At 42.2% G+C, this 12,641-nt stretch overlaps 1 protein-coding gene across 4 annotated transcripts in view; it reads left to right on the forward strand.

The window, feature by feature from the left end:
* Positions 1–12,641, forward strand: part of LOC125296158 (tether containing UBX domain for GLUT4-like) — a 41,914-nt gene that overhangs the window by 24,182 nt on the left and 5,091 nt on the right. The window lies entirely within an intron of this gene.

Here is a 12,641-nt window from a genome sequence, read left to right on the forward strand (position 1 = left end):
ACAGGTCCATAATTAGCCACATAGCCCCTCCTGTAAGTCAGTGCTTTCCCTACCATTTGACCTAAACTGTACTAACAGTGCGTGCATTAGTACTATCTCAGGTTTTCTCTCTCTACACACACACACACATCTAGCAATAACTCAGATTCCTATTGAAGACAGTCCATTTAAGTACTGAAAGAGCATGTAGAGATGAACAAATTCAGGTTACTGTGCTCAGACTGCTGTACGTGTGAGGGAGTTTGCAAGTATGTGTTAGAGCTGATGTGATTTCCAGCAGGCAATAGAAAGCTCCAGGGTTCAGGGCTACACCACTTAGACGTGCGATCAATCAGCCATCTCACATATTTCTTTTTCTTTGTGTGTGTGTGTGTGTGTGTGTGTGTGTGTGTGTGTGTGTGTGTGTGTTTGAACACAAACACATCAGCTATGCAATACATTCGGCCAAAGGGGTTGGGGTGATGTGTAACAAACACTGAAGAATAGGATCAGCTCTTGGAGTTTCAGCTTGACCTAGACAGTGACTCCACTGCCACAACCCATGGTGTAGTGTAGAGGTCCAACAGTTTAACATTTCCATCTTGTCCTTCACAATATATACAATAAAGCTTAAGTATGTTGGTATATAGCTGAGGAAAATACTCTGGATATTTTGCATACTGAAAACATATGCCTGTGATAAAGATTGATACCAGAATTGAAAAACGAATCTGTCAAAGTCCTACAATCCTAACCAGAATCTTTTGCCGAAAAGAATATTTTAGGATTCCAAAATGTCTTTCCTACAGTAGCTTTCGGAAAGTAGAATTCATAGTTCAATACATGTGCAATCCATCCCATTGTGTTGCATTGTAATTTGCTGTTATATTTGGATGAGGACAGTTTCTCAACAGGCAGCCAAGGAATGACGTTTGTTCATGCTGTACAAATGCACTTGGCTTTAACATGGGAAGCTGTTTTGCAGCTTACATGGTTAGAAAACATTGAATATAATGTTGACATTGACTTAAATGAGGCTTACAAGAACTTCAATGTCAATTTCTCAGATTACAAACAGAGTGTTTTGTGGAAGCCTTTCCTGGTCGACGCGTAAATGTAAATCCACCTGTTATTGGCACACAAATATCCAAGTCCACCTTGTTCAAAAATATACGAGAACATTTAGATCAAAGCACAATTGCATTGGGGTCCAATGTGCAAAACAAGAGAAAGGAATGTCTCGAAAGATGGCTAACAGTGTATGTGTGTGTGTGTGTGTGTGTGTTCATCATAGGCCTGTAGTTCCATGTATGAGTGCAGCAGTGACCTCTTGACCGTGGCATTTGCTTTGATGTGGTCAGGGCAGGAACTGAGTGAAGTGGGGTTTATTGTTTAAAGACAAGATTTCCCTGATTTGGCTTCTATAAATAAACTTTCCATCACCTCACCTACAGGCATCCAGAGGCTGGTTTGTTTGTGTGTATGTGTGTGTGTTGGATGCATCCGGAGAGTTGTGCTAACAATTTGTGTCGATGTAGGCTGTGGTTTTGATTGCAGAGATTACTTCATTCAAAGCCCAAACAAATATGAAACCTGTTAAGCAAGCAAGAGGGTGCTCAGCTCAGGGTAAGCACTGTGTGTGTGCATGAGTCTAGAGGTGTAAATACCAACGAAGTAGCTTTGCAGTTTTGTTTTTGTTCCAGTAAGGCCTTTGCATGTGTATGTGTGTGTGAGAGAGAGAGAGTGTGTATGTGGGTATGGTGAATAGACCAGTACAACATAAGAGCGTGACTAGGCTGGTCGACGGTGATAATGAACAGTGTCACCTGTTTCCTGGCTGTTAGTCTGAACCCTACAAAGAGACTTCAAAAAGTGGATTATCCAAAGATTATTCAGCCGACTGTGAGCCTAAGATCCTTCAGAGACATCCCTCAGAAATGCCATAAAAAAGAAAGAGGGGGGCTTTCTGTGGCCAGGCCCTTTGTGTGTCATTCATATTTGTATGCTCTGTGATTTGCTCTTTTCCGTGAAGTCTCTGTGTTTGTCCCTTGACTCATCTGCTTGAAACAGTGCAAAGGACTGGGAAAGCCATAATCCTCCGTCCACCCATCGCCAGACTCCCCTCTCATTCTTGTGCCCCTGCATTTTTCTCTCTCCCTCCGTTTTAAATAGTGGTGGTGCGGTCGTTTGATGTGTTTGATGTGGCCTGCTCCTAATCTCCAAACATACACTGTAAACACGAGCGCCATTCGTGTATTCTCGGAGCACTTCCTGTCGTGGGGCTTAATATAGCATGCACACCCACGCAGACCAGACAATGCAGGAGGACAACTCACATGGGGTTATTGGCGGGCACAGGCAGCAGAGTCTGTGGAGCTGAGGTGCAGCTGCACCTGGAGCTTGAACATTACCCTCCTCTGGCCAAGAGGAGAGAACGAGGGTATGAGAAGAGTACACTCGGTTAGTGAGCGAGTGAGTGGGGGGGGGGGTGGGGGGGGTGCGCGAGAATCTGAGGGAGTTTGGTGTGTCCCGAATATTGGTAGACAGTGAGCTTGAGTGAGATGGGAATGTATGTGGAGTATCAGCATCAGACGAGCAGCTGTTCAGCAGATAGTGTATAATGGACATCAAAGGGCCGTCAACATACAAGTCTTACCACAAACACTTGCATTCTTATACAGAAAACATATGTGCAGACACAACCCACTATATGACCCCTGGTGTACGGATTTTACTGTTGTGGTGTTAAATCTGTAGATCTGTCAAGTCTAGAGGAGAGTTGCATCTAACCAAGCTGCTCTTTAAAGCTTAAAGGTTAAACCAATGTTGTCAAGCGCCGTCATGTACAGGGGAGAGCAGTTTGACAGACATAACATCGCCCAAGAAGTGAGCTGCTGTGGACAAACCGTGCCCTGATGCCCCAAGCCCCCCTCCTTAGAAGCACATTCACTTGCCCAGTTCTTTGTGCAGGCGCAATAAAACCAAACAATCCATTTCCCCTGGCCGGCCAGCCGAGAGAGCAGGCAGCGGGCCCTCTCCGGCCTCGGCCCCCTTGTCTCGTTTATGAGCTAATTATCACGTTATAAAACATGCAATCATATGCTAATATTGTTGTTGTCTGCCGGTGTTCATTAAATGCAGGGGGCGACTCAGCCGTCAGGGATGGGAGCAGCCTGATTATGATGAATGACAGGTATTCAGCCTGACAAAGTTTTACCAGTGAGAGCATGCCTCCTTTCTCTTTCTTCCTTTATCCTGTCTTTCTTCCTTTCTTCCTTTCTGTCTCTTCTTCACTCCCTCCCCACACAAATGTCCTATCATGAATATCTGGCAGGGCCTCCGGTGGACCCTGTGTGTGTGTGTGTGTGTTTTTTTCCGAAGGCGCTGTGTTTTTATGGCGCTCCGCATTTCTGCACTGACGCTCTTTGATGTTGTTGCCGTGGCGGCAGTGGACAAAAGACCTCCATTAGCCGGACTTAAGGACAGTGGGGTGGATGGTGGCTGAGGTGGGGGTGGGGTGGCAGGGGTACAGAGAGAAGAGAGGGGACGAGAGGGAGAAAAGACACAGAGAGAGAGAGAGAGAGAGGAATAAAAGAGCAGGAAGAAGAAAGAATCAAAGTGCAGGAGCCGCATCAGGGCGGGCCGGGGCAGGCGAAGGTGGGGTGCTGCTGCTGCTGCTGTGGGTGGGGGGCCACGGGGCACGCAGAGGCCCCAGCTCCGGGGTTTGGCCCTCGGCTACAATGAGGTCACCGCGTGTTTTGTTGCCTTTGTTTGGCGGTGTGTGTTTGTTCGATTGTGTGGAGGCGTGCGAGCACACCGCAGCACACCCAGTCAGGGACATGAAAGAGCAACAGCTGATGATTAGTGTTTCTTCTGCTGGCTCGAAACAGTGCCCCTCCCTCCCTCCCTCCCTCCCTCACTCTCTCCGTCCTTTCTCCTCTACTCTTCCTCCATCTCTCACCGCCCTCTTCTTGCCCCTTCCCAAGGAGCCGTGCTGAACGTTGCTTCTCATTAAAAGCACAAGCGCTGCTTGACTGGTCCTCTAGTGGAGGCAGGGTCCAGCCATGGTGCTGAAATAACAGTCTCAACAACTCTCAGCTCTCAAAATCATCTCATGCACGGGTGCTAAGTGTTTGTGGCAGCGTCATAAGGTCAACTAAAAGAGATGAACATGTTTTTGGAGTTATGCCCCTGGAAGATGAAAGAAGTTGAGTGTCAAATCCTTCTCCACATTAATTAGTAGATCAAAGTGTACACTTTAGTGAGAATTGCCCGTTTTTTTTCCTCACTGTACTGTAGCTCTGCATAAAACACACACACACACACACACACACAGTTTCTGCGAGTGACTCTCATTCCACCCCATAGTGAGTATAGTGTGTGTGTGTGTGTGTGTGTGTGTGTGTGTGTGTGTGTGTGTGTGTGTGTGTGTGTGAGAGAGAGAGAGATGCATATAAGCAAGCTACAAACATTTGCATCTTTAAGAAGACTACACACACTAAGACTAGACATTTGCACCATGCATTCTCTACAAGTGTTTGGGCACCCCATGTCAAAATTTCTGTTATTGCAAATAGTTAAGTGAGAAGTTGAATTGACCTCTAAAAGGTATAAAGTAGAAGATGAAATTTCTTATCAACACTGTAAGCAGGACCAGTGTTTTCGAGCTCTCAAATAACTTTCACCATGGTCTCAAACCTTGATTAACTTGTGTTACTACACAGTAGAACTGTGCAGCCATTACAAGTATGACCTTTGTGGAAGAGTAATTAGATGAAAGCATTTTCTGTATCCTAAGCATAAAATTCAGCATCAAAAGTTTGTAATATAACATCGAAAGAAGCATCATGCCTTTAGGAAACGAGTCCTGTTGATGGATGAAGTTAGCAAACAATTTAATGAGAACACCCTTTCTAACTGGATTGATCACGCTTAGGACTCGTGTTGCAGCCCGTGGTAAGGGGAACAGAATGAATCCAATTAACCAGCAAATACTGGAAGCAAACATCACACTCTGAAAAAGCTGAAAAGGAAAAGAGGATAACGATTCTAAGCACACCTCAAAATCCATAATGTACTTTATCAAGAGGTGCAAGTTAAACGTTTCACTATGTACCTCACAATCCCCCGCCCTAAACATCATTAAAAATCTGGATAAACTTCAAAAGAGCAGTGCGTGCAAGACGGCCCAACAATCTCAGAGAAGTAGAAGCCTTTTGTAAGAAAGAATGGAGAAAATCCCCCAAACAAGAAGTGAAAGACTCTTAGCTGGCTACAAAAACATTTTACAAGCTGTTTTACTTGCCAAAAGGAGTGTTACTAAGTAACATTCAAGGTACCCATACTTGCTTACGCCCCTTTTCCTTTAATACAAATATAATCTTGCCTAACATAAAGGTAATCTTTCACTTCATGCTTTTTGGAAATCAGGTCATCTTTTACTCACTTAGCAATTCACAGCAGTGGCATTAAGTGGACGCTATGTGGACACTAGTGACGTTTTAAAGTAATCCCCCAAAGGTTTTTGAATATGACAAAATTAAGTTGCATTATCAGTTACTGAAATCTTGGGTGCCCAAACTTATATGCTACTGTACAGGTGTTCAGGTTTCCAAGCATACCTGCTGCCTGCGTTTCATTCAATGCTGTGTCTCTAATGTGACTGTGTACTCTAGTCTCTGATGTTTGTGTGGCGGCTTCAGCTGGGTGTTCAATAGTCTCTGGTGTGCGCCTGGGTTCTGCAGTCTGTCCAGTTTTTGTGTACGGTTCTATCTCTTTGATGGGATGTTTATGTCCTCTGGTGTGCATCTGCGAGTGCACAGGTCACTGGTGTGAATATGCGTTCAGTAGTCTCAAGTCAAGTGTCAGCAAGGGATGTGTGTCAACGCTGTCCAACTGATTTTTATCAGAGAAGAGACGAACGGTAACCTTTCTGGGGGGGGGCAGCGTAGAAAGTGGGAGACACAGGGAAAGACTGAGAGAGAAAAGAAATATCAAGAACAACAAAAAAGGAAACCGAAGTTCACTAAAAAGTATTTATCCTCCACCCAACTTCAAACGAAGGATGGAATAACAAAAGGAAGTCTGGCAATATAAATGCTACGCTGTTTGTCTATCTCCATCGCTCCCACATTCTTCAGCATCTCCATCTCCAGCATTAGTGGGCCGCAGGGGCTGAACTTAAGTAGTTTACTCAGCTGGGCCGCGGCAAGCGGCAGGCGGGAGGGACCAGACGGAGATGTTGGGCTGTTTTTACATTGTTCTAGAGGCGCTCTTCCGTTAAGATCCTGGCAGCGTGTGCGTAATCGGGCAGAGATGAAGGAAGAAGATAGAGCTGCTCAGATTTCGGCCACTCTGAAGTGCGATCTGCGTGAACTCCAGGCGACCTGGGTGTAAGGGGGTAGTCGAAGTGTGTGCTGGTCAACTAAACAGTTGGGAGGATTTCACTGACCACAGCTTGGTTTTATAACATTTTCACACTGTAAAAACGTCAGCTTGTTATTCATTTAAGCACGTTAAATGGCCTAATTTTATACCTACTGTGCAATTTCTCTGTTGGGCTTGCGTACTGAACAACACTGTCCAGAGTACTAGGTTATCAGTGTCTTGGATCTTCTAAAGCAGTTTGGCTAGAATGCCTAGACATCGGAACTTGAGGTTCCTCTTGTGCTTAGCAGGATAACTAGGCCACATCATCATGAGTGTAAGCCAGTGGTTCCCAATGGTTTCACATTGTCACAAAGACGATCACTTCTTCAAATCGGAGATTTGTTACAACGCACTTAACTAGCACCATTGCAAAGCATAAGGTCCCCTCTTTCATTTGATATTCGTTTCATTTATACACAATAACACAACAATATTTCATGTCATTTCAAAACTGGACTATTTCACAATCTTTCGTTGTGTTTCGTAGGGGCGGTGGTAGAGTAGTGGTTAAAGAGCTGGGCTAGCATGCAGTAGCCAGAAAGTGGGTTCCCGGCTTCCACCGTTGTGCCCTTGAGCAAGGCACTTAACCCCAAGTTGCAATATAATACATTATGCAAGTCGTTTTGGATAAAATTGTTTGCTAAATTAATAAATTAATAAATGTATGTAAATGCAGAGACTATAGTAAGAAAGTGCTAGTCGTGCCATTTATTATGACATGTAAGTCAGGACAGTTGGGCATTGAGTACTTCTGAGATGAGCTCATCTCAGAGTAATAGGTGTATGAATTTCCGATGAATTTGGAAGCTGTTCAGCTTTGTTCAGACAAAAGCTTGTCAGCTTTGTTCAGACAACTCTTGCGCATTGTGATGTACCTCTGTGCCCCCCCACCCCCAAACCCACCATGTATGCCCTACAATCCATTTCAAGTCTTCTGTAAATTCAATTTCAAAGACTTTGTGCATCTCCATACATCTCTGAGGGGGTTTAGTCTAGACTTTTGTCTCATTCTGAACACTGTGTACAGAGAACAATAGACCAGGTGCATGTTTAGAGACGGGTGTGGTTAAGGTGTGACCTAGGCTGTAACCATGGAGTCAACATTGGGGGGGACAACATTATGTCTAATAATACTGTTTTTTTTTCTTTAATTTTTGTGTGCCATTCTTATGCCATTGCGGGTTGAACAAATTACAACCATAACTATAATCATGAGCATAAATCTGTGCATTGGTATAGAAAAATAAGTTCAGATACCAAAAACCTTTGTGTGACGATATTATCATGGTCCCACGAGATCATGTCAATTAATGGATTCAGAGTAGCCTAAAGAAAGAGTGGGGAAGGGGGGCATGATGGTGCATGATGATGCCATTTGGACAGGAATAGAAGGTGGCATGGGGTGATTAAAGGTGCAAAAACGAATTTATGTAGTTAAAAAGTGTCATAGTTTAGTCTAGGGTGCAGTTGTTTTGGTTTGAATATTGTTTACATGATCACTTAAGATCATGTATACCCCTCCCCCCATGACATAAGACAATAGTTAATAATACTTTGTATAGGCTACGTGCACGAAAGGCTCTCTGTGCGCTTGTTTGTCTCCGGTGGTAATCCAGCGCCAATTAGTGTCTACACGGACCCGGTTGGGTGTTGCACTATAGGGAATCAGCACAAGTATTTATGTGTTAAAATTGTTATTATTGAGCAAATAAGATATTCAGTGTCGGAGTGAAGATGAGCTACAGGAGGCGATTGGCAGTGAGATAAGGCAGTGAGATAATGCAGTGAGATAAGGCAGTGAGATAATGCAGTGAGATAATGCAGTGAGATAAGGCAGCCGTGCATAATTTCCCAGAAATGAAGACCAATTCATCCACCTGTTTTATTTTCCAATCGGTATTTCATAATTCCATGGTATTCTACATCTTTCTCATACAGTAAGCAATGACTCGAGAGGATTATTGTGCCAGACAAGTCTTTTTGCCGGTGTTTGTAGTGTTTTCCCGGTAATTCTCTGTAATCAGGTTTCTTCACTCAACTGAGATCAGATCATCTCACCTCTGCTCTCTTTCTCTGTCAGTTATTTAACCATTTAGCTATTAGGGGAATACACCTTGAAGGACACAGGGAGTTGTGGGATAGTAAACAGAGCCACGGGGCGGGAAGCAGGACGGAAGTGATTATTGATATGTGCACGTTATGCAGTGGAAGAAATAAACATGCCAAAGTTCTATGGCTGACACAGAAACGTTGTTCTCATCTGTGAGAGTGAAAGTAGACTTTACACTTATGTTTCTTGGATACTAAAGATAAACATATTTAAATAAATATTTAAATTCAAACACACAAACATATATATATATATATATATATATATATATATATATATATATATATATATATATATATATATAAAATAAATAAATATAATGTGATGGTTTATTAAAAATAATATGTTCTAAACATATATCACCTTATTTTGATTGTTTCATGGGGTCACAAACTAATTCATTGGTTTTAGATGGATGAATGTATGACAGATCAGTGCCAATGTTGCTACTTTCTTCAGGCATTTATTGGTTGGGTTGTGCGTATCATAAATGCAGATAAAGTGAAAAGATAGAAAGATATAAGATAGAAAGATAGATAGAATAGATAGAATTTCAAATGGGGTCGGCTGAGATACTAGGTATCTAAAAATTGATTACATAAGAATATACATTAAATTAAAAAATATTAAAAACCTCATGAAACTAATATGGACCCTTCATTACAATCTAGCTACGTAAAATTAAACTAAGACAGCATGAGATCTTTGATTGATGTAATCATGCTTGAAACTGAATGTTCACATGTCCACCAAACATGTCCCTCCATTTCTCTTCTCAAAATGATTCACTTGTCTACTTTTGTAAAAAATCATTTTAAAAATCCTTGCCGGTTTTCTTAATAACAACTCACCAGTGTTTCCCTACGTCTACCTCACTCACTTCTTTCTTTGTAATTTTTTTCCACTGAGAGCATCTTCCATGCTTCTGTTTGAGAATTCATGCTCCATCAGGAACACACAGTGTCTTCTCTTGAGTAATGGCAGGCAGAGAGTTTGCTCTTTGAGGGAGATTTTCTTTATTAGATGACTTTAATCACATCAGTGTGGCCATGACTCTCTGTTTGTTTGGCTTTGGAGAGGTCCTCATCTTGACCAGATACAGATGGAAAACAGCAGCTGTCTTGAAGAGGGAGCCCAAAGAACTGAAACACTTCCCTACACACATGTCCATGCTCTGCTGAGTTACATTATTGAGCTTCATTTTCTACTGATTTCTGTGGTCTGTCAGAACCTTGCCAGGATGGCTCGTCCTTCGCATCTGTCAGCGACACAACTGAAAACACACACACACACACACACACACACACACACACACACACACACACACACACACACACACACTGGACACTGCAGAGACATGGATGGATGGTTGTGTGTTCCATACATGTGGGTGCTCTGCTATGTTCTATACATTTGTGGGTTAAACAAGAGGGGGGGGATAAACCAGCGCCACGATAAACAGTCACTCATACATTCAGCCAGACACACTAGCTTTAATTCGGTTTGGTTTGACTTTGTATTGTGTATAACAACAGAACACAGCTACACCAGCCTTGTATGAAGTGGTGGACTGGTGGCCCGACTCTCCTCCTTGTGAAAAAGCTGAGGCAAAAATACAATATTGCACATCATCTCGGATGGAAGATGTCAATTTAACAAAGTGGATCCCATGACTTGTGAATGTTGCGGAGAGAAAAAGCTGTTCAAGAGTCCCAAGGGATCTCACTGTTCTCAAGGAGCTTGCAACCTACAGCATGGTCCTGAACTCCGCCCTCTCTTGCCATATATGGCTATGGTTACTTAGCAGATGCTTTTGTCCAAAGCGACTTACAAAATATGAACATTACAATAGTTAAAAATTGACAGTTTTCTGTTAAACAAAATTACATTAAGCAAAAAAGTATAAATACCAGTAATATATCCAGCCAATTTCATTTCACCACCATTGGCAAGCAACGCTACTTAAAAAGATAAATATTGTCACTAATGTTATTTGAATTTGAATGGCCGATTTCTGTCAATTGTACTGACCTTGAAAGAAGGATTTTGGGGCCAATTAAACCCACCCTAACCACCCTCGAAGACTGAAACGTAAAAACACTGCCTTGGTCAGCCAAGCCAGCCGATTAGGGTCTTCACACACCAAGGCAACAACAAAAAACTAGCATTCCTCAAGGCTGACATATTCTAATGACCTCATGTTGCCTTATGTCTTCTTTGAACAAACAGCACTACACACACACACACATCAGCTGCCAATGTACACATATGTTCTGTGCCTATGAGAAAGGAAAGAACTTTCATACCAAGCACCCAGTGAACTGCATTATGAAAGGTTGCCATTTTTCATAGAATCACATCATACCATATCTATAATAACACAGCATATTATTGCGATAATTTTTGGCATGACATGTGCCGTTGATAATACAACGGCACTTAGTATCATTATATTTATCTAACAATATTATGCACATTTTATTTTGGTGCATGTCTACTCTACATTACCTCTGAGGTCCACAAGATGGTGCAAAACTTTGATCTTATATTGTGTCTCAGTGGAAACCGAGTCAAGAATAAAATTTAACACGTCAAGATGGCAGCAAAAATTCTCAGTATACAACATGTAGGGTATGGATGAAATAATTTGCAACACTGTATCTTTAAATGTAAAAACCGCAATATCGTATGGGCCAAATATGATTGTATTGTATTGTGTTTGTGCAGGATTCTCCCCAATTTTCACAGACAACATTTCAAAACCTGTCAATGGCTTCACAACCTTCAAGTATAATTGTGTATAATTATAATTGTGTACACAAAATTGTGTACTTTTTGCGCCAAAGGTTGGGGCTAATTAGTAAAAATGTGTGATAAAAGATCGCACCCACTGTCACCACCATTCCATATGGTTACCACACTGTTTCATAGGCGGTAAGGAAATAATTAACATAATAACAATTAAAATAAGATAAAATGTAAGATACAGTCTACAAGTCTATGCCCCGAGTATGACAAAATGTCATGACTTTTCCAAATATTTCAATGAACTTACTGAATACTCTGATATCTCCATGCCTGGAACATGGTATTTTGCTATTCCATGACTTTTACAGGTTTTCCACGACCGTGAGAATGCGGTTTGTGGCCATTCTCACCCCTAACATACAACATATATCTATAATGCAGTGATGAGTGCAGTAAAAATGACCATGTACCATGATGCTGGTCAAAAAGTTGCAACATTATGACTATCATCAATTTGCAATGTCATCTCTCCCTCAACTGCTTTTTGCTGCCAGTGATTTTTTGAATAATAATAAAAAAAAATACCCTGGCCCACTTCTCTGGTCAAAAAAGACACCTAGTCTGAACTCAGCCTTTTTCTGAGGCTTTATCCAACGAGCTGAAAACTGAAACGATGAGCTCTTCTCTTTTCATCCACACTGAATGAGAACAGTAAGAGGCCTCTCCTAGGTGGCTCAAGTATCACATAAACAAACCTCATCTGCCCAGTGGTTGAAATCAATAAGCTGACCAGCAGCCAAGGTCTGGGACAATCTGGAGAAACCACGGTGTACGACGTCCATAGTGCACCGAGACATTCTTACATCTAATATAACTACATATTATGTGAAAAGAGGGGGGACATCCAGATTGACATTGGTAATGATCCAGACAGTAATAGTAGCTTTGCAATGCACCTGCAGTGGCCTATAGTGTTTCAGTGTGCAGAACTGTGCCATAGGTCAGGACACTAACATTTTACAATGGCTTGGGGTGGGAGTTATGTCCCTTGGGAGGCATGATCCGTCCCTGTTAACAAGGCATAGCTATAAAGGCTCATTCCAAGCAAGCTTATAAACAGAAACTATTCCAACACAGCAAGGCCTTCTATTGCTCTATTCATCAGTATGAAACACACCTAATGACTGCTGGTCTTTAAATGAAGTAACCTTTCCACATAAAACTCTTAGATGCACGCCTTTAATTTAATTTCCAGTTCCAATTTCAATTTAATTTCCAGGCAGTTTTTCACCACACCGATGTCCCTCCTGCTTAGCATGAGTGTGTGTGTGTGAGAGTGTGTGTGTGTGTGTGTGTGTGAAGCGAGATGTGTTTT

This window comes from Alosa alosa, chromosome 6 (genome assembly GCF_017589495.1).
Source record: "Alosa alosa isolate M-15738 ecotype Scorff River chromosome 6, AALO_Geno_1.1, whole genome shotgun sequence".
Classification (NCBI taxonomy): domain Eukaryota; kingdom Metazoa; phylum Chordata; class Actinopteri; order Clupeiformes; family Clupeidae; genus Alosa; species Alosa alosa.